The sequence below is a fragment of the Triticum urartu genome, chromosome 6 (genome assembly GCF_003073215.2).
Source record: "Triticum urartu cultivar G1812 chromosome 6, Tu2.1, whole genome shotgun sequence".
Lineage (NCBI taxonomy): Eukaryota > Viridiplantae > Streptophyta > Magnoliopsida > Poales > Poaceae > Triticum > Triticum urartu.
In genome coordinates, this window is record NC_053027.1 from 74,281,496 (window position 1) to 74,303,251 (window position 21,756).

Consider the following 21,756-nt stretch of genomic DNA (forward strand, 5'->3'; position numbering starts at 1 on the left):
GGGGCTTGAAACTCCTTTGCGTTTGGAGGATGACACCTCCAAGGCAGGGGTCCTGGTCTCATTCATGAATAGAAATGACTTTGACCTTAACGAACAACCACCCGAGCATGAGCAGCTCGAGCAGGAACAGCCGTGCATAGAGCAACAGCCTCGTCCATCAGTAGATTTCCACTCTACTCTGATCGAAGCAAATCCATTCCACCAACAACTTGAGGGCGCGCTCTTCCGAAGAAGTATGGCTAGAACCCTAGCTGGAATCCGAGAAAAACATCCAGCTCCGCCAACAGCTGACGATCCCGACAGTAATGCTAAGGACGGCGTTCTGGGTATGCTCCAATTAAATACCAGTTTGAATGGGGCATTACTATTTTATTTAGGATCGCAAAAGCCTTTTCCCGATGGTGTCTTTTCGGATCCTGGGAATGTGCCAGGCTATCAAGATCGAATAGAGCAAATCATGCATAGTAATGCAAAGAATATCAATTGCTTGGAGGATTTGATAGAACTAAAACTTCGTTTGGAGTCGCAGGACTCCAGACAGATAAATGCTATTCTGGAAACATGGAAGGATCGGTATGCTACCGAAAACAGGACTAAAACATTTTAGAGGAATGAATGGTAGCCATCATCATCATTCTCTTTTTCGTTAGAAAAATAAAGGGCTTCATTTGAAGAGTTAGTTGGTCGGCCTACCGGCCCGCAGATGTAGATAAAGAGATAGAGGTTGCCTCTCTTCAGGAACTGCGAAACCAAAGGGACGCTTGGAAAGAAGGGAACGCATGACTCTTATCTGGTTCGAATCCAGTTCGTCCCCGAAAAAAAGACTACACCAAACTACACTAACTATGAGTTTATGAAAGCAAGAACTACTAATTGTAAAAATTACAATCAAAATCCCCCCTGGTAGAAAACCAGCTATCGTTTCATATATGCGCTAGGAGATAGTATCCTATCCCCCTCAATCTCAGGAGTCGCTTTCTCTATGCTCGACTTACGAGCTCTGTGTTTATTATTTCTCGGGTGGGATGAAGGTCGAAATGTCTAGTTTGAATTGCTTATGCTTATATAGTTTGAATCGTCTAGCTTCATACCAAGGTTGTTCTACAAAAGAACCAAGTAAGAAAGTAAGCCCGTTCAATTGAAATAGCTTCCTCGCTTCGCAGTTCGATACCCACTGAAACTATGGATACGATAGACTCGGGAGGGGTAAAGGGTTACTTTATTTAGGTTGCTAAGTCTTTCTTGTTGATTCCGGAAATAGAGAGGACCTTCTTAATCCTTCGTGCTCCACACCCGCCTCACTAGACCTATCCATTCGAGCTCTCTCCTCTAATCCCAACTCGACATGGCTGGACGACGACGCCTGTTCACTTATAACGAAATCACATGTTAAGCCCGATTAATTCATCTACAATTTCTGGATTTGTCGGTTTTGCAAGGCAGAACTAGGGCCCTTCCATTAAGGTCATATTATAGTTTCGATAGGAGAGATGCAGAACAGATAGGAATGCAAGAATACTCTGTAAATTGTTTATTAATTGGTTTAGTCTGTGGAAGAGAAGTATCGATCTAGAGGATTGCCCCCCCCCCCAGATTGACCTAGTTTTCCTTGACTTGCTTTGGAAAGAAAAGACCTAGTACTTGTTTACCTTGACCATGGCTACTTTCCCGCTGCCTTTCCTTCTATACTTTTCCTATGTGCTATCCCAGGCATCCTAGTCAAGCTGCCTATCCCTACGAAAAAGCAAGCCTACTTACTGCGTGTTTTCCTCTATTGGCAAATACGCATATACTGACCTACTCACGTGCATATCTTGCATAAAGCCTTCCCCTAAAAAAACAAACTAGACCGTATCTTCCTAGTCCTTGTTACCAGACCTACTCGAATTTACTCGACTATTTAGAAAAGGCTACTACTTGAATGCATACTTTTACTATTATTTAAAGAAAAAACAAAAACTATTTATGAGTTTATGCCCCACCAACAGAGCAAAAGAACGCTCAAATGAGGAACTATAATATGAAAGTGCAAAATCTCCTACCGAACAAAGAAAGCACTATATCTCATTTTAAAAATCTGGTAAAAATTCTTCAACCTAACTCAACACAACTATATTTCGACTGTATATGTATGTTTGTAACGTGCCACAAAACCATCTTAAGATTAGATAGTTATCAATCAGCAAACGCATTGACCACATGCAAAAAATCAAGACGGATCTCCTTCCTTTTATTCGGTGCTTTCCTTTTATAAGTCACTGCTATTCTTCTTGACCCTTCTTACTTTTGCTAGATTTTGCATTCCCCTCATTACTATTCGGCTCAGTATTATCTTCACCTTTGGAATTGCTTCCACCAGAAGTAGACGACAAGTACCGTAGATGTCATAATTTTGTATATAGCAAATTCAGGTAGTAAGTAATGGAACTGTAGCATGCAAAGGGACTGTACCATGGAAATGGAGAAGAAATCTCCATCAAGTTTTTCCATTTTATGCCATATGAATAAGAGATTCCTTTTAGTTAGAAAGCTCGCGTAGAAGTTTGCTATCAAAGACCTCGGTATTCTTTTCATCCGCGGTTTCCCACTTCTCTGTCTCTGGGTGAATGCCTCTACCAGAGGTTATGCGCCAGCTTGGGAAAGCCTTAAGTTATATCTTAATCTGTCTTGCAAGGTAGATTGGATCATGTCCGCGATAGAAGTTGCGGAGGAAAGAAACGACGATTTCAGTATAGGAAGAGAAAGGGATTGTGCTTTCGACCATGGCGAGATAGGATAGACTTGGGATTCTTTCTTGGCCCTTGATTGCCAACACTCTAGGGCCGAATTAATTAATGAAACTAATAGGAAGGATTAGGATGATGAACTGGATCAATTCTTTCTTTCGCTGACTGACCAAGGTAATTAATTCCTTCCATTGGCCAGGCGGGTAAGCAAGGAGACGACGTTCTCATTAAAAAAAATGAAATATGCCATTCCGAATTCAAAAACAACTCCTTAAACTCCATCATTTACCGACATCCTCACTACAAAAAAAGACACATCCGTAACATTTTGGGTCGAACGAAATTTTTTCCTGTCATACATATGACACTTCTATGACGATAATTGTGACAAAACCCGGTATCATCATAGATGTGGTGGGCTCCTACTTCTATGACAAAAAATCATGACAGAAAATGGGCTTTTCGTCCTGGGCGGGCCGGAGACGTAGTTCCATGACACTCTTTGGGCCGTCCATGACGGAAAAAAACGTGGTAGAAGCGAGGGCGAGGAAAATTTCGGGGAGTTCCCGGTTACGGTGGGAGGTCGGGGGCCGAGCGATGTGCGTTTCTCTCATACACGTACGCGCGTGTGTGCGAGGCGTTGGGCTCTAACTAAACCCGAGCGATTGCATTGCAGGCTACGCGTTACTGAACCGGAGCGATCGATCGATGGCTGTTAACTGAACCCGATCGAGCAATTCCTTCGCTACTGCTGCTAACTGAAGCCGATCGATTGGATGAACAGTGAGCGTTGCGGGGGGGTGGATGAACAGTGAGCGGTGGCATTGCCTCTGGATGAACAGGACCCCGTGGTGTGGTGGAGGGCTGGATGATCAGTAGACGGTGGAGGGGTGCCCGTGGAGGGGTGGTTGAACAGGACCCCGTGGTGTGGAGGGCTGGATGAACAGTAGACGGTGGAGGGGTGCCCGTGGAGGGGTGGTTGAACAGTAGCCGGTGGAGTAGCGCGTGGTGTAGGCTGGATGAACAGGAGCCCGTGGAGGCTGGACGAGGTCGACGGTAGCCCGTGGAGGCTAGAGGAGGTCGACGGTGGAGACGAACAGTATCCCGTGGAGTCCCGTTTTGCGGTACGCCACACCTCTCTCGATGAACAGGACCCCCGTTTCGACCGTAGGAGGTCCGTTTCGTCCGTTTTGCGGTACGCCACACCCCTCGCGATCAACACGACCCCCGTTTTGACCGTAGGAGGTCCGTTTCGTCCGTTTTGCGGTACGCCACACCCCTCCCGATCAACAGGACCCCCATTTCGACCGTAGGAGGTCCGTTTCCTCCGTTTTGCGGTACGCCAGACCCCTCCCGATCAACAGGACCCCGTTCTGAATGTAGGAGGTAAGTTTCCTCCGTTGTGCGGTACGCCAGGCCTCATTTCCATCGTCTGTTCCGTCCAAGCCCTCCCGATGAACACAACCACGCATTCCGTTCCGACCCAGCCGGTTGGCTCCCATGCGTTCCGTTGCCTCCCGATGAACACGACGCATTCCGTTGCCTCCCCATGAACACAGACGTTGTTTCTCCGTTCTGACCCAGCCATGTACACGAGCTCTGGCCGTACGTATGCGCGAGTAGGCGTTCGAGACCCTGCCCGTATGTACACATATGTGGCCGTATTTTCTTTCTTGCACCCTGGCCGCTGTACGTACATGTACATGCTACATGCGCGCCTCTACTACGACACATACGCGCCTCTACTACGACACGTGCGCGCCTCTACATCCACTAGTATATATGTACGTACACGTTCGCGACCAGAATGACAACGCTACATATGCTTCGACCAGGTGGGTCCCGACTGTCAGGCACTTTGTTGCGTGCGAAGATGTAGCTGGTGGGTCCCAGCAGTCAGGGGGCGAATCGTTTTTTTTGCCCGGACGCACTTCCTTGCATGCAAAGGTGTAGCTGGTGGGTCCTAGCAGTCAGTGGGGAAATATTTTTTTCGCGAAATATGGTGGCCCGTCCAGTGGGTCCCCACTGTCAGGTGGAGGAATAATTATTTTGCGCGTAATAAGGAGGCACTTCCTTACTGCGGCCGTGGACCCAGCTGTCAGCGTCTCCATGCACAGTACTCTTCCGATGTAAGTCGGTCGTTGACCACATTAACCACGCCGCGCCAAGAGCACCACGGCGGTGGATGACGGCGAGGCCTAGGAAGGGGACGACACGGAGGCAGGGAAGACTCGGCAGTTGTTTCCCACGCGGAGGGGAGTACGATTGTACGAGGGTTTACTGGTTCGTCTGCTGTCGCCGGAGAATAACATCAGGTGTGGGTGAGTAGAGGGATGTCTAGGCCAGCGATGGGAGTATGGTGGGGCGGTGAGGCCTGCGCGGCAGCAGAGCCGGCCGCAAGGAGGAGGGAGCAGGCAGTCCCGCCGGCGCTTGTTTGAGCGGCTGGAGCAGGAAGAGCAGAGATTGAAGAAACACGATGGCCGTTGGATGGACATCCAACAGCCAGTGCTTGTGCGTCAACCTTTTTTTAGGAAAGCCTCAAATCTGTGGAAAACAGCATACAGCCCATTTGCCATTATTTCTAATAATTTACAGCCCTTTGCTAATTCTTAAGGTTTTTTTGGAGCCCATATTCTTTTTGTTAGCATTACAGCCCATATTGTGGCCACTGTTAAAAAATTATACGAAATTTTGCATATTTCGGTGCGGTCCGAACTGTTTTTAATCCTGAAATTTCGACTCAAATTCAAACTGATTTCAAAAATAAATGTATATCAATATAAAATCCAACAAATTCTCCATGCATAAAAATTAATGTAATTTAAAATCTTGAAATGAAAAAAAAGATATTTGAAACTAATTGCCGGTTTGATGTGTTTTAAAAATGTACAGCCCATTTCTCATTACTGATGGGCCATTTTCTCGGCCAGCCGAATGAAAGTTATCCTCGTCTTGAAAGATTTGCAGCCCAACAGGCCTGACAAAGCGACTTACTTGGCAAATCAAAAAAACTGGGTTGTGGCCATGGACCCAGCTGTCAGCCTCTCCACGTACGGTACTCTTCTGATGGAAGTCGTTCCTTGACCACGTTGACCACGCCGCGCGGAGAGCACCACGGCGGTGGACGACGGCGAGGCCTAGAAAGGGGACGACGCGGAGCCGGGGAAGACGCGGCAGTGGAAGCCCGCGCGGAGAGGAGTACGAGGGTTCACTGGTTCGGCTGCGGTGTGAGGCTGCCGTCGCCGCAGGGCCTGGCCAGCGGTGGGAATAGTAGGGGCGGTGAGGCCTCTGCAGCAGCACAGCCGGCCACGGGAGGCAGGAGCATGCAGCACGACCGGCGCTGCTTTGGGCGGCTGGAGCAAGAAGACCAGAGGTTGAAGAAGCACTAAGGCCGTTGGATGGACACCGTACGGTCACTGGAGCTAGAATCGTTCATATTGACTAAGTTGACAAAGCCCTTCGTCCCCATCAACTTAGTAGGCCCACAAGTCTGCCTCCCACCAAGGTGGGTCCCAGCTAGCCGGGGGAGTATTCATTTTTTTGTGTGTAATAAGGAGGCACTTCCAATGGGTCCGAGCTGACAGCGGGGGGAACGTTTTTTTCGTGAAATATGTGGCCCGTCCAGTGGGTCCCAGCAGTCAGGGGGAAACGATTTTTTTCGCAAAATACTGGTGTCTCGTCCGATGGGTCCCCGCTGTCAGGTGGAGGAATAATTATTTTCCGTGTAATAAGGAGGCACTTCCTTGTGCCTGCTGTGGACCCAGTTGTCATCCTCTCCACGTACAGTACTCTTCCAATGGAAGTCGGTCGTTGACCACATTGACCACGCCGCGCCGAGAGCACCACGACGGTGGACGATGGCAAGGCCTAGGAAGGGGACGACGCGGAGCTGGGCAAGAAGCGCAATGGATGCCCACGTGGAGAGGAGTACGAGTGTTCACTGGTTCGGCTGCGGTGTGAGGCTGCCATCGCCGCAGAATAACAGGGGGTGTGGGTGAGTGGAGGGATGCCTGGCCAGTGGTGGGAGTAGTATGGGGGCGGTGAGGCCTCCGCGCTAGCACAACCTGCCACGGGAGGCAGGAGTAGGCGGCATGACCGGCGCTGCTTTGGGCGGCTGGAGCAAGAAGACCAGAGGTTGAAGAAGCACTATGGCCGTTGGATGGACATCATACGGTCACTGGAGTATTGACTAAGTTGACAAAGCCCTCCGTCCCCGTCAACTTAGTAGGCCCACAAGTCAGCCCAACAATATGGTGGGTCCCAGCTAGCAGGGGGGTATTCATTTTTTGGGCGTAATAAGGAGGCACTTCCTTGCGTGCGAAGATATAGCTGGTGGGTCTGACCTGTCAGCGGGGGAACGTTTTTTTCACGAAATACAGAGGCCCTTCCTATGGGTCCTAGCTATCAGGTGGAGGAATCATTATTTTGCACGTAATAAGGAGGCATTTCCTTGTGTGCGGCCATGGACCCAGCTGTCAGCCTCTCCATGTACAGTCCACTTCCGATGGATGTCGTTCATTGACCACGTTGACCAGGCCGCGCCGAGAGCACCAGGGCGGTGGACGACGGCGAGGCCTAGGAAGGGAACGACACAGAGCCAGGGAATACTCGGCAGTTGTTTCCCACGTGGAGGAGTACGAGGGTTTACTGGTTCGTCTGCCGTCGCCGGAGAATAACAGCATGTGTGGGTGAGTAGAGGGATGGCTAGGCCAGCGATGGGAGTACGGTGGGGCCGTGAGGCCTGCGCGGCAGCATAGCCGGCCGCGGGAGGAGGGAGCAGGCAGTCCCGCCAGTGCTTGTTTGAGCGGCTGGAGCATGAAGAGCAGAAGTTGAAGAAGCACGACAGCCGTTGGATGGACATCCAACAGTCACTGCTCTCATGTGTTGACTAAGTTGACAGGGCGTTGCGTGTGCGTCAACCTTAATTTTATGAAAGCATACACGTCAACCTGTAGTAAGCGCATAAGTCAGCCTCAAATCTAAGGAAAACAGCATACAGCCCATCTGCCATTATTTCTAATAATGTACAGCCCATTTGCTAATTCTTAAGAATTTTTTTGGAGCCCATCTTCTTTTTGTTAGCATTACACCCCATATTGTGGCCACGGTTAAAAAGTATACGAAATTTTGCATATTTCGGTGCGGTCAACTGTTTTTATTCCAGAAATATCGATTCACATTCAAACTATTTTGAAAAATAATTTATATAAATATAAAATCCAAATAATTGTCCACGCATAAAAATCTATGGAATTTAAGATCTTCTAATGAAAAAAAATTGAAACTAATTCCCGGTTTGATGTGTTTTAAAAATGTACATCCCATTTCTGGGCAAACCGAATGAAACTCTCCCCGTCTTGAAAGATTTGCAGCCCAGCAGGGCCGATAAAGCAAGTAGGCCTTATTTGGGTATTTCTTAAAAAAATAGAACTGGGCTAGCCATTTTCAGCAAGAAAAAAACACAACTGGGCTCATGATGTGGTAAACATAAATAAAACCCTGGCTAGACGGGCCACAGCCCCGCACAGCCCAGTTGTTACCCTGATCTGTCGCTAAAACTAGTATAAATAACAACTACTTGTTCCTCAAAAAAACTGCGCGACTTGCTGTGTCCCTGGTGTCAGCCGCTCGTAGTGTAATTCTCTCATTTATTGACTATGTTGACAATGGCATGAGCCCCAGGTGTCCAACCATTAGGAGGAACCATATTTTTGGGCTTATACTATAGAGGCACTTGCTTGCGTACTGCCATGACGCTGGTGGGTCCCTACTATCATCCTCTCCACGTACAGTCATCTCCTTGTTCCTCTCGGTTGTTGACGACGTTGACAACGCAAGAGGGCGGTGCACCGCGCACGGCGAGCGAACCAAGGCCGCAAGGCGGAGGACGACGGCAAGGCCTCGGACGGAACAAACAGGAGCCGTTGAAGATGTGTCGGTCCAGTCGTAGGCGGAGGGGAGTACGAGGGTTGACTGGTTCGGGCGCGGGCGCGGGTGCATGTTGGGGCTGACGTCGCCGGAGAATAACAGGACGTGTGGGGGAATAGAGGGAGGGACTGGTCAACGTTGGAGGGTATGTTCACTTTTATTCACAGTTGTCTTAACGTATCATTTCACCTTACATGGTTTAAAAGAGATGAAGGATATTCTTTTGGTCTTGATCTATAATCTAGTTGTTATGTTCACGTGCGCACACAATGATAAAATAGCATGTTTGTTTTATATCTGTTTTCCCATGATATGAATGATGTCATACTATGTTCATCCTACTTTAAACCATGTCTCTTTATCCTTAGATGTCAACGAATGTGAGGAAATAGACAATACAGTAGGCACGCTACATGGACATATGTTTCGAAAGTGATTTTATTATGTAGTTGGCACTACAATACATGCTAATGTATTACGGTAGTTCACCAAAATAAGTTATGTATAAACGTTTAACCTACTTTGTTTGTTTTTGTCTCATTAGTAACTTATCTAGTACACTAATCTACAAGTTCAAACTTTCAGGAAGCTATGGAACAAATGATTGAACAGCCACAACCACCTGAAGGTAACGAGGCTACTACAGGCACAATGTCACCTCTTGTTGCAGTGCGTCAGTATCTCTCCACTAACAGTGCAAAAAGCACCTTCCTGCGTAATTCTGGGTTGGTTGTCAAGGTAACCTCGTCCAAGTCGCCTACTGAACAAAATCTTCCTGCTAGACAGAGTGATATATCTGTGCTCCAGACACAAGTCCAATCCCTAATGGACGTTGTTTCGGAAACAAGAATAGTGGTTGAGAAATTTCGTCAAGATATGAATGGTTTTGAAACCAGACTATCAGACATTCGCTTCGTTGTTCAAGAGTAATGGCGGAAAAAGGTGGAGATCGTGCTACTCCATCAGATTCTACAGCCTGAAACATTAGCACTCGGGTCAAATGATCTGTGCTTCTATACATCTGATGGTGCTTTTATCTGGAAGGACTGTAAACTTTATGCCAACATGCCTTTTGTTGTATGGTTGGAATTTATTTTGTTGTGATACAACATTTATGATGCTGCCTCAGGCTGCAGTAATTACGACGCTATTTTTGTATAGTGTAGGTTTATCTTAGTAATGTATTCGGCCGAAAGCTTCGTAGGAGCCCAACATGCCAACATTCGTCGGGCCCATTCCAATTGGGCTAAAAACGATTACGGGCCGAAATTGGCATGTAGCCCACTAAAAATATCTAGGCCTAAATCAGCATAAGCTTTCATATTTTTCTGGTAGGCCTGTGCCCATAGTGGGCCTTTAACAGTCCTAAACATAATTTGGGCCCTCAGTAAAAATAGGTCGTTTACAGGTGTAAATATCTCGAGCCCATAAAAACATGGGCCTTTAATAGACCAAAAGTGAGATTGGACCCTGATTGTGCCAAATAACCCACTGGACTTAGCAGGCCGAAATGGTGGCCCATTTACGATGCGGATCTTTGACAGGCCGAAATTCGGACAGGCCGTAAATGCGCCGACCTAATACACGGGCCTTTAACAGGCCGGAACTTCGGTCGTGCTAGATTATCGTCATTTTTATATGGGCCGTTAATGGGCCCGGTATGACGTTGGGCCACATATGGCCCATGGTTTACGTCCGGCGTTAACAGGCCGAAAATGACAACAGGCCGAAAGTGGCCCAAAGCTATAGTGGGCCTCTAACAGGCCGAATGTCAGACATGGTCGAATATGACCCAAATCCTTCATGGTCGTTTATGGGCCGAAAGTTTTGATGGCCTGTAAATGGGCCCAAATGAAGCCGGACCTTTAACAGGCCAGAAATACACCGGGCCATAATTCGGCCCAATTACTTAGCAGACTGTTAACGGGCCAGAAGTGACCATGGGCTACGTTGATGACAAGTTTAGGATAGGCCGTTGACGGGCCGATTTGACAGAGAATGTTGGGCCTTTAGCTGGGCCGGCCCATTATGGTCTGCAGAATCTTGTGGGCCTTTAGCTGGGCCGGCCCATTGTGGTCCGCAAAATCTTGTGGGCCTTTAGCTGGGCCGACCCATTATGGTCTACAAAATCGTGTGGGCCTTTAGCTGGGCCGGCCCATTATGGTATGCTAAATCTTATGGGCCTTTGGTTGGGCCGGCCCATTTAAACTTTGTGGGCCACTTTTGGGCTGGTCCACGTGTCAACATATCATAGGCCCATCTCGACCGTTGGATGAGTGCCACCTGTGCCAACGCGGAGCTGGCATGTGGATCCGTCAGCCAATGTGAATTTTACACGTGGAAAATCGGCATTGGTCGTGGTCGTTAACGGGTTATCGGATCCAAAATCTGACACGATAGCTTAACGGCGTTCCGTTACGGTGGATGCCACGTGTCGGTTACCCTTGACGAAAGCACTTCTGTGACGCGCGATTTATCGTCATGGAAGTGGACACTTCTGTGATGATAATTTTGGCAATGTCATGGAACACTTCTACGACAGCACAGGTATGACTATCTTGATTCTGTCATAAATTTGTCATGGATGTACATGCATCACAGAAAACGCGACCTACTGTGACAAACATGTATCATCATGGAAGTGTATTTTTTTGTAGTGCCTCTCGGCTATCATACGTCCTCCGCTTATCTCTCTTAGGCGTAGGCATCCCAACACATTCCTCCTTCCGAGTTGCTTGTCTGAACTTGGCTCTTTAGTAAAACGAAGGAGCTGCTAAGCTATTATTAGGTATCAATTTAGGAGCCTTTTGTCATTTCCAACTACATTATTGTGAGCATTCGGAACCCGTTCCTACGCGGTCATCAAATTGACTTGCTTTGGACCCTCGATCGCAACAATGAACTCAGCGTCCCGCTTAACTTACTTTTGGTACTTTTGAATCTTGTCCCATCCCATAGCTTCACAGGTGAATCTACCTATGGATCCATAAAGTTGATCATTACTTTTCAAATTCTTATTTCATGTGTCCGCCATAGCACTTATCTATCTCCTGGTCTGATTCATCTTTGGAATGTAACCGGACATATTACAAGGCGAAAAAACAGTGATTTCATCGATTCCGGATTTCCCAGTGTCTCCCTTTCCCTCTTTCCTTTCACTTTCCTCGCATAACGAAAGCATGATTTACCTGAGCCGAGTATCTTGTTAGAGTAGTAGATTCCATGCTCGAGATGATGTGTGTGACCGGGCAGGAGATTCTTTTACTCCAAAGCCGTCGCGCAGGTTTGTGTGTGACAACTATGTCGGTCAGTTTTTAAAGACGCCCAGAAACTATGTCTACAGATTCCGACAGAGAGTACAAGTGGTGCCATCGGAGGAAGCTGACAACCTCAGAACAAGAATGGAAAAAGGATTGATTGCTCGACAAAGTAGTACCAACAGGATATATTAATCACTAGGTTACGATAATATGTGCTTGTCTCCGAAAAGAAGGATAAAAGGATAGATTAGCAAAGAAGTCACTCCCAACGGCAGATGAAAACGATACCGACACATCTACTAAATCATCTTAACAACCTTGAAGGTACGGGATTTGATACGTCTCCAACGTATCTATAATTTTTGATTGCTCCATGCTATATTATTTACTGTTTTGAATGTTTATGGGCTTTATTATACACTTTTATATCATTTTTTGGGACTAACCTATTAACCCAGAGCCCAGTGCCAGTTTTTGTTTTTACCCTGTTTTAGGGTTTTGAAGAAAAGGAAAACCAAACGGAGTCCAATTGACCTGAAACTTCACGGAACTCATTTTTGGAAGGAAAGAAGCCCAGAAGACTTGGAGTGCACGTCGGGGGATCTGCGAGGAGGTCACAAGGCAGGGGGCGCCCGCCCACCCTGGGCGCGCCCTCCACCCTCGTGAGCCCCTCGTGGCCCCCCTAATGTACTTCTTCTGCCTATATATCTCCATATACCCTAAAAACATCCGGGGGCACAATAGATCGGGAGTTCCGCTGCCAGAAGCCTCCGTAACCACCGAAAATGAATCTAGACCCGTTCCGGCACCCTGTCGGAGGGGGCAATCCTTCTCCGGTGGCCATCTTCATCATCCCGGTGCTCTGCATGACGAGGAGGGAGTAGTTCTCCCTCGGAGCTGAGGGTATGTACCAGTAGCTATGTGTTTGATCTCTCTCTCTCTCTCTCGTGTTCTTGAGGTGATACGATCTTGATGTATCGCGAGCTTTGCTATTATATTTGGATCCTATGATGTTTCTCCCCCCCCCCCTCTACTCTCTTGTAATGAATTGAGTTTCCCCTTTGAAGTTATCTTATCGGATTGAGTCTTTAAAGATTTGAGAACACTTGATGTATGTCTTGCCGTGCGTATCTGTGGTGACAATGGGATATCACGTGATTCACTTGATGTATGTTTTGGTGATCAACTTGCGGGTTCCGCCCATGAACCTATGCATAGGGGTTGGCACACGTTTTCGTCGTGATTCTCCGGTAGAAACTTTGGGGCACTCTTTGAGGTTCTATGTGTTGGTTGAATAGATGAATCTAAGATTGTGTGATGCATATCGTATAATCATACCCACGGATACTTGAGGTGACATTGGAGTATCTAGGTGACATTAGGGTTTTGGTTGATTTTTGTCTTAAGGTGTTATTCTAGTACAACTCTAGGGCTGTTTGTGACACTTATAGGAATAGCCCAACGAATTGATTGGAAAGAAGAACTTTGAGGTGGTTTCGTACCCTGCCATAATCTCTTCGTTCGTTCTCCGCTATTAGTGACTTTGGAGTGACTCTTTGTTGCATGTTGAGGGATAGTTATGTGATCCAATTATGATATTACTGTTGAGAGGACTTGCACTAGTGAAAGTATGAACCCTAGGCCTTATTTCCTAGCATTGCAATACCGTTTACGCTCACTTTTATCATTATTTACCTTGCTGTTTATATAATTTCAGATTACAAATACTATTATCTATTATCCATATTGCACTTGTATCACCATCTCTTCGCCGAACTAGTGCACCTATACAATTTACCATTGTATTGGGTGTGTTGGGGACACAAGAGACTCTTTGTTATTTGGTTGCAGGGTTGCTTGAGAGAGACCATCTTCATCCTACGCCTCCTACGGATTGATAAACCTTAGGTCATCCACTTGAGGGAAATTTGCTACTGTCCTACAAACCTCTGCACTTGGAGGCCCAACAACGTCTACAAGAAGAAGGTTGTGTAGTAGACATCAAGCTCTTTTCTGGCGCCGTTGCCGGGGAGGTTAGCGCTTGAAGGTATATCTTTAGATCTTGCAATCGACTCTTTTAGTTTCTTGTTTTATCACTAGTTTAGTTTATAAAAGAAAGCTATAAAAATGGAATTGAGTTTGTCTCATACGCTTCACCTTTTTAATATCTTTCGTGAGTATGATGGAAAGGATAATTGTGCTCAAGTGCTAGAAGAAGAAATCTATAAAATGTTTGGCACTAAATATTTGGATGATGAGCATGATTGCAATGTTGTTAGTATGAATTCCTTGAATATCCATGATGCTAATGATATGCAAAGACACAAGCTTGGGGAAGCTATGTTTGATGAAGATGATATTTTTTGTCCCCCAAGTTTTGATGAGCAAATTTATTATGATGAAAGCATGCCTCCTATCTATGATGATTATTGTGATGACATGTATGCTTTAAAGAATAATAATAACAATGAAACTTGTCATCTTGATTTCAATTTTCAATCCCGTGATAGTTACTCTGTTGAGTTTGCTCCCACTACTATTAATGAGAAGAATTTTGCTTATGTGGAGAGTAGTAAATTTTATATGCTTGTAGATCATGAAAAGAATGCTTTAGGTGCTGGTTATATTGTTGAATTCATTCATGATGCTACTGAAAATTATTATGAGGGAGGAACATATGCTTGTAGGAATTGCAATAATATCAAGTTTCCTCTCTATGTGCTTAAAGTTTTGAAGTTATGCTTGTTTTACCCTCCTATGCTAGTTGATTATTGTTCCCACAAGTTGTTTGATCACAAAATCCCTATGCATAGGAAGTGGGTTAGACTTAAATGTGCTAGTCATATTCTTCATGATGCTCTCTTTATATTTCAATTCTTATCTTTTATGTGAGCATCGTTGAAATCATCATGCCTAGCTAGGGGCATTAAACGATAGCGCTTGTTGGGAGGCAACCCAATTTTATTTTTGTTCCTGTTTAGTAATAAATAATTAATATAGCCTCTGTTTAGATGTGGTTTTATGCTTTTAATTAGTGTTTGTGCCAATTAGAACCTTTGGGAAGACTTGGGGAGAGTCTTGTTGATCATGCTGTAAAAAACAGAAACTTTAGTGCTCACGAGAATTGCTGCCATTTTTATTTGGAGAGTGCTATTTAGTTGATTCTTTTTGAAGATGATTAATAGATAAATTCCTCAGGTCCAGAAATTTATTTTATAATTTTTGGGATCCCAGAAGTATACGTTTGATCCAGATTACTACAGACTGTTCTGTTTTTGACAGATTCTGTCTTCTATGTGTTGTTTGCTTATTTTGATGAATCTATGAGTAGTATCGGAGGGTATGAACCATAGATAAGTTGGAATAAAGTAGGTTTAACACCAATATAAATAAAGAATGAGTTCATTAAAGTACCTTGAAGTGGTGATTTATTTTCTTATACTAACGGAGCTCACGAGTTTTCTACTTGAAGTTTTGTGTTGTGAAGTTTGCAAGTTTTGGGTAAGGATTCGATGGACTATAGAATAAGGAGTGGCAAGAGCCTAAGCTTGGGGATGCCCAAGGCACCCCAAGGTAATATTCAAGGATAGCCAAGAGCCTAATCTTGGGGATGCCCCGGAAGGCATCCCCTCTTTCGTCTTCGTTCATCGGTAACTTTACTTGGAGCTATATTTTTATTCACCACATGATATGTGTTTTTCTTGGAGCATCAATTTATTTTGTTAATATTTGCTTTCTGTTATATAAAACAATGTTTTGCATATTTTATTTCAATAAAAGTGGCATTGATAGCCTTTACTAAGCCTATTTTAGAAGTCCACATGTTGCTGTTTGAAAACAGAAAGTTTACCGCTGTTGCAATAATTCCCTAGAAAAGTCAGAATGTGATAAAATGTTGAAACCTTTTGCATATTAAGCTCTGATAAATTTATTACAGTGGGAATTTTATTTCATAATTTTTGGAGCTAGGGAAGTATGGATGTTGCAGCATTCTTTACAGACTATCCTGTTTAGGCAGATTGCTGTTATGTTTGCATTGTTTGCATATGTTTGCTTCTTTAATGATTCTAGTTGAGGATAGGACTATTAAATATGCAGAGGCATTTAGTATGAAATGTTGAATAATAATTTTAGTGATTTGCTACAGTAGAGTATGATAAGGTTTTTGCAATGGTTTATACTAACTTATCTCATGAGTCCTTGTTGAGTTTTGTGTGGATGAAGCTTTTGAGATTTAGGGAGACCGTGATATGAGAGGAATTAAGGAGACACAAAAGCTCAAGATTGGGGATTACCAAGGCATACCAAGATAATATTTCAAGAAGTCTCAAGCATCTAAGCTTGGGGATGCCCCGGTTGGCATCCCACCTTTCTTCTTCAACAACTATCGGTTAGTTTCGGTTGATCCTAAGTTTTTGCTTCTTCACATGATGTTTGCCATTCTTAGAATGTCATTTTATTTTGCTTTGCTTGCTGTTTGAATAGAATACCAAGATCTGAAATTATTAAATGTTAGAGAGTCTTCACATAGTTTCATAATTATTCGACTACTCATTGATCTTCACTTATATCTTTCGGAGTAGTTTGTCATTGCTCTAGTGCTTCACTCATATCCTTTTAGAGCACGGTGGTGGTTTTATTTTGAAGAAATAGATGAACTCTCATGCTTCACTTAAATTATTTTGGGAGTCTTAAATAGCATGGTAATTTGCTTAAAATCCTAATATGCTAGGTATTCAAGAATAATAAAATTCTCTTAGTTGAATACTAAGAGAAGTTTGATACTTGATGATTGTTTTGAGATATGAGGATGGTAATATTAGAGTCGTTCTAGTTGAGTAGTTGTGAATTTGAGAAATACTTGTGTTGAAGTTTGTGATTCCCGTAGCATGCACGTATGGTGAACCGTTCTGTGATGAAGTCGGAGCATGATTTATTTATTGATTGCCTTCCTTATGAGTGGCGGTCGGGGACGAGCGATGGTCTTCTCCTACCAATCTATCCCCCTAGGAGCATGCGTGTAGTACTTTGTTTCGATAACTAATAGATTTTTGCAATAAGTATGTGAGTTCTTTATGACTAATGTTGAGTCCATGGATTATACGCACTCTCACCCTTCCACCATTGCTAGCCTCTCTAGTACCGGGCAACTTTCGCCGGTACCATAAACCCACCATATACCTTCCTCAAAACAGCCACCATACCTACCTATTATGGCATTTCCATAGCTATTCCGGGATATATTGCCATGCAACTTTCCATCGTTCCGTTATTATGACACGCTTCATCATTGTCATATTGCTTTGCATGATCATGTAGTTGACATCGTATTTGTGGCAAGGCCACCGTTCATAATTCTTTCATACATGTCACTCATGAATCATTGCACATCCCGGTACACCGTTGGAGGCATTCATATAGAGTCATATTTTGTTCTAAGTATCGAGTTGTAATTCTTGAGTTGTAAGAAAAATAAAAGTGTGATGATCATCATTATTAGAGCATTGTCCCAGTGAGGAAAGGATGATGGAGACTATGATTCCCCCACAAGTCGGGATGAGACTCCGGACGAAAATAAATAAATAAAAGAGGCCAAAGAAGCCCCCCAAAAAAGAGGCCATAAAAAAAGAGGAGGCCCAAAAAAATAAAAAAAATGAGAGAAAAAGAGAGAAGGGGCAATGCTACTATCCTTTTACCACACTTGTGCTTCAAAGTAGCACGATGATCTTCATGATAGAGAGTCTCCTATGTTGTCACTTTCATATACTAGTGGGAATCTTTCATTATAGAACTTGGCTTGTATATTCCAATGATGGGCTTCCTCAAAATGCCCTAGGTCTTCGTGAGCAAGCAAGTTGGATGCACACCCACTTAGTTTCTTTTTGAGCTTTCATACATTTATAGCTCTAGTGCATCTGTTGCATGGCAATCCCTACTCACTCACATTGATATCTATTGATGGGCATCTCCATAGCCCGTTGATACGCCTAGTTCATGTGAGACTATCTTCTCCCTTTTTGTCTTCTCCACAACCACCACTCTATTCCACCTATAGTGCTATATCCATGGCTCACGCTCATGTATTGCGTGAAGATTGAAAAGATTTGAGAACATCAAAAGTATGAAACAATTGCTTGGCTTGTCATCGGGGTTGTGCATGATTTAAATATTTTGTGTGGTGAAGATAGAGCATAACTAGACTATATGATTTTGTAGGGATAACTTTCTTTGGCCATGTTATTTTGAGAAGACATGATTGCTTAGTTAGTACGCTTGAATTATTATTGTTTTTATGTCAATATGAACTTTTGTCTTGAATCTTTCGGATCTGAATATTCATACCACAATTAAGAAGAATTGCATTGAAATTATGCCAACTAGCATTCCACATCAAAAATTCTTTCTTTTATCATTTACCTACTCGAGGACGAGCAGGAATTAAGCTTGGGGATGCTGATACGTCTCCAACGTATCTATAATTTTTGATTGCTCCATGCTATATTATTTACTTTTTTGAATGTTTATGGGCTTTATTATACACTTTTATATCATTTTTGGGACTAACCTATTAACCCAGAGCCCAGTGCCAGTTTCTGTTTTTACCCTGTTTTAGGGTTTCGAAGAAAAGGAAAACCAAACGGAGTCCAATTGACCTGAAACTTCACGGAACTCATTTTTGGAAGAAAGAAGCCCAGAAGACTTGGAGTGCATGTCGGGGGATCTGCGAGGAGGTCACGAGGCAGGGGGGCGCGCCCACCCCCCTGGGCGCGCCCTCCACCCTCGTGAGCCCCTCGTGGCCCCCCTGACGTACTTCTTCCACCTATATATCTCCATATACCCTAAAAACATCCGGGGGCACAATAGATCGGTAGTTCCGCCGCCAGAAGCCTCCGTAGCCACCGAAAACCAATCTAGACCCGTTCCGGCACCCTGCTGGAGGGGGCAATCCTTCTCCGGTGGCCATCTTCATCATCCTCGTGCTCTCCATGACGAGGAGGGAGTAGTTCTCCCTCGGGGCTGAGGGTATGTACCAGTAGCTATGTGTTTGATCTCTCTCTCTCTCGTGTTCTTGAGGTGATACGATCTTGATGTATCGCGAGCTTTGCTATTATATTTGGATCCTATGATGTTTCTTCCCCCCTCTACTCTCTTGTAATGGATTGAGTTTCCCCTTTGAAGTTATCTTATCGGATTGAGTCTTTAAAGATTTGAGAACACTTGATGTATGTCTTGCCGTGCGTATCTGTGGTGACAATGGGATATCACGTGATTCACTTGATGTATGTTTTGGTGATCAACTTGCGGGTTCCGCCCATGAACCTATGCATAGGGGTTGGCACACGTTTTCGTCGTGATTCTCCGGTAGAAACTTTGGGGCACTCTTTGAGGTTCTATGTGTTGTTTGAATAGATGAATCTGAGATTGTGTGATGCATATCGTATTAATCATACCCACGGATACTTGAGGTGACATTGGAGTATCTAGGTGACATTAGGGTTTTGGTTGATTTGTGTCTTAAGGTGTTATTCTAGTACGAACTCTAGGGCTGTTTGTGACACTTATAGGAATAGCCCAACGGATTGATTGGAAAGAATAACTTTGAGGTGGTTTCGTACCCTACCATAATCTCTTCGTTCGTTCTCCGCTATTAGTGACTTTGGAGTGACTCTTTGTTGCATGTTGAGGGATAGTTGTGATCCAATTATGATATTATTGTTGAGAGGACTTGCACTAGTGAAAGTATGAACCCTAGGCCTTGTTTCCTAGCATTGCAATACCGTTTACACTCACTTTTATCATTAGTTACCTTGCTGTTTTTATAATTTCAGATTACAAATACTATTATCTATTATCCATATTGCACTTGTATCACCATCTCTTCGCCGAACTAGTGCACCTATACAATTTACCATTGTATTGGGTGTGTTGGGGACACAAGAGATTCTTTGTTATTTGGTTGCAGGGTTGCTTGAGAGAGACCATCTTCATCCTACGCCTCCTACCGACTGATAAACCTTAGGTCATCCACTTGAGAGAAATTTGCTACTGTCCTACAAACCTCTGCACTTGGAGGCCCAACAACGTCTACAAGAAGAAGGTTGTGTAGTAGACATCAGGATTATATAATAAACTCATTTAGTTGATAGATCATTATTGGATTCTTTTTATTGTGACCAAGATCCATGAAATAGCTCTCTTTATACTATGTTATAACTAGCGGATACTTCCCATTCTTATGTCTTCTTTCCGTATTACGACTCATGTGCTTAGATAAAATACGACGTTTGAGTTTGGACATAGCCAATTGCTACTTACGGTGCTAGGTCTTTTCAAGCAATGGAAGGCAGACTTGAATGCCAATCAGACATGGCCAGAAGCTTAGATAATATCACTAGTTTCTCTTGTTTATCACTTAATAAATAGTCTTATTTATCCCAAGGAGCGAGGAGAGAAGATGACAGGTTGGGTAGAGAAAGGTGGGTCATTGTCCCAACGTAGTAGTATTTTTTTTTGTTTTCAGCTGATCTATATCAAAATAATAGAATAAATAAAGGCAAAGGATTTGGTTCAGTCGTCAAGTACAGATTTCCTTTACCCAGAGTTGGGAACTCTGAATAGTTGTTTGAATACCGACTGCCTTCCTCGCGCTTCAATTCCTCTTATCCAATCCAACTTCCCCTGGGAGCCAAGCATAAAAGCAAGTCCTCTAGTTATGGATGCAGTACTCACCTCACTAAACTTAGGAAGAACTAATTCAAGTAGAATTACAAATAGCGTGAAGTGGCTGGAAAAGGGATCGAGCCTAGCTCGAAAACAGCTGCTCCTTCCCTCTTTCTTGCTTGCTTCACTCGGTATTCAGTGAAAGATTAGGCTTGGTAATTACAGTTACCAATGGTAAGGATTGGCACGTGAACTTTCCTTTTTATCGAGCTCGAAAAAGCAATGGGTGGGTTGGCTGTGAAAGGAGAGTAGAGTGTTTTAGTTTAGTAAGAAAAGTACTGGGTGAGGCTCCTCACATCCATAACATATTATCTGTACTCTTTTTCAAGCATGCCTCTTTTTAATGACTCTCTTTTTCAACTTAATTGTGGCATTTCATTCTGTTATCGACTAATGGTTGACACTGGAGAAGCATTGAAGGCTCCGTCCATAGATTCCAAAGCCCTCTTTGCTATTATCAGAATATTCTGACTCCCTTGTTGTCTTATTGATCTGACCAACCACAATAACAACATTGCCATTCGGGTTTACGCGAGTCGGAGTATTAAATAAATGGAATATTCCAGCAGGAGCAACCGAACCATCTTCTCGTTGTCCTTCCATTCTTCTGACCAATAAAATAGCTCTTGGTCATAAGAATCCAGCCGGAGTTCGAAATCGGAGATAAGAATTGAATCGATTTCAGGCACTTCCCTCAAGCCGAAACTGGAACAGGAAACTTGTAACTTCTAGCCGAGAAGGATACGAGAGGTTTGTCTTGCTTTGTCTTATAGTGATTGTGTGCCAGGGGTCAGCGAAGAGACGGGACGCTATTGTCCCGGACTACTTGGACTAGTCTACTAGGACTCGGGGGAAGAGACTTGTTTGTGATAGGACGAGAGATCAAGTACAGTGTTCGGTTCAAACTAGGCAACCTCTTCGTTATAAGACCGAGAATAGTATATGCCCCTTCTCACCACTAGCTAGGGCCACCAGCATTAGGAAAGTAAGGAAGAGTCGTATGGCTAAGGAATTCAGGGCTAATAGAGCTCTTGGGAAGAAGTCAGTATCCATCTTTCTTTCATTGATATCACAATAACAAGCGAGGAAAGGACAGTCTTTCAAGAGAAGATAGGTCTGTT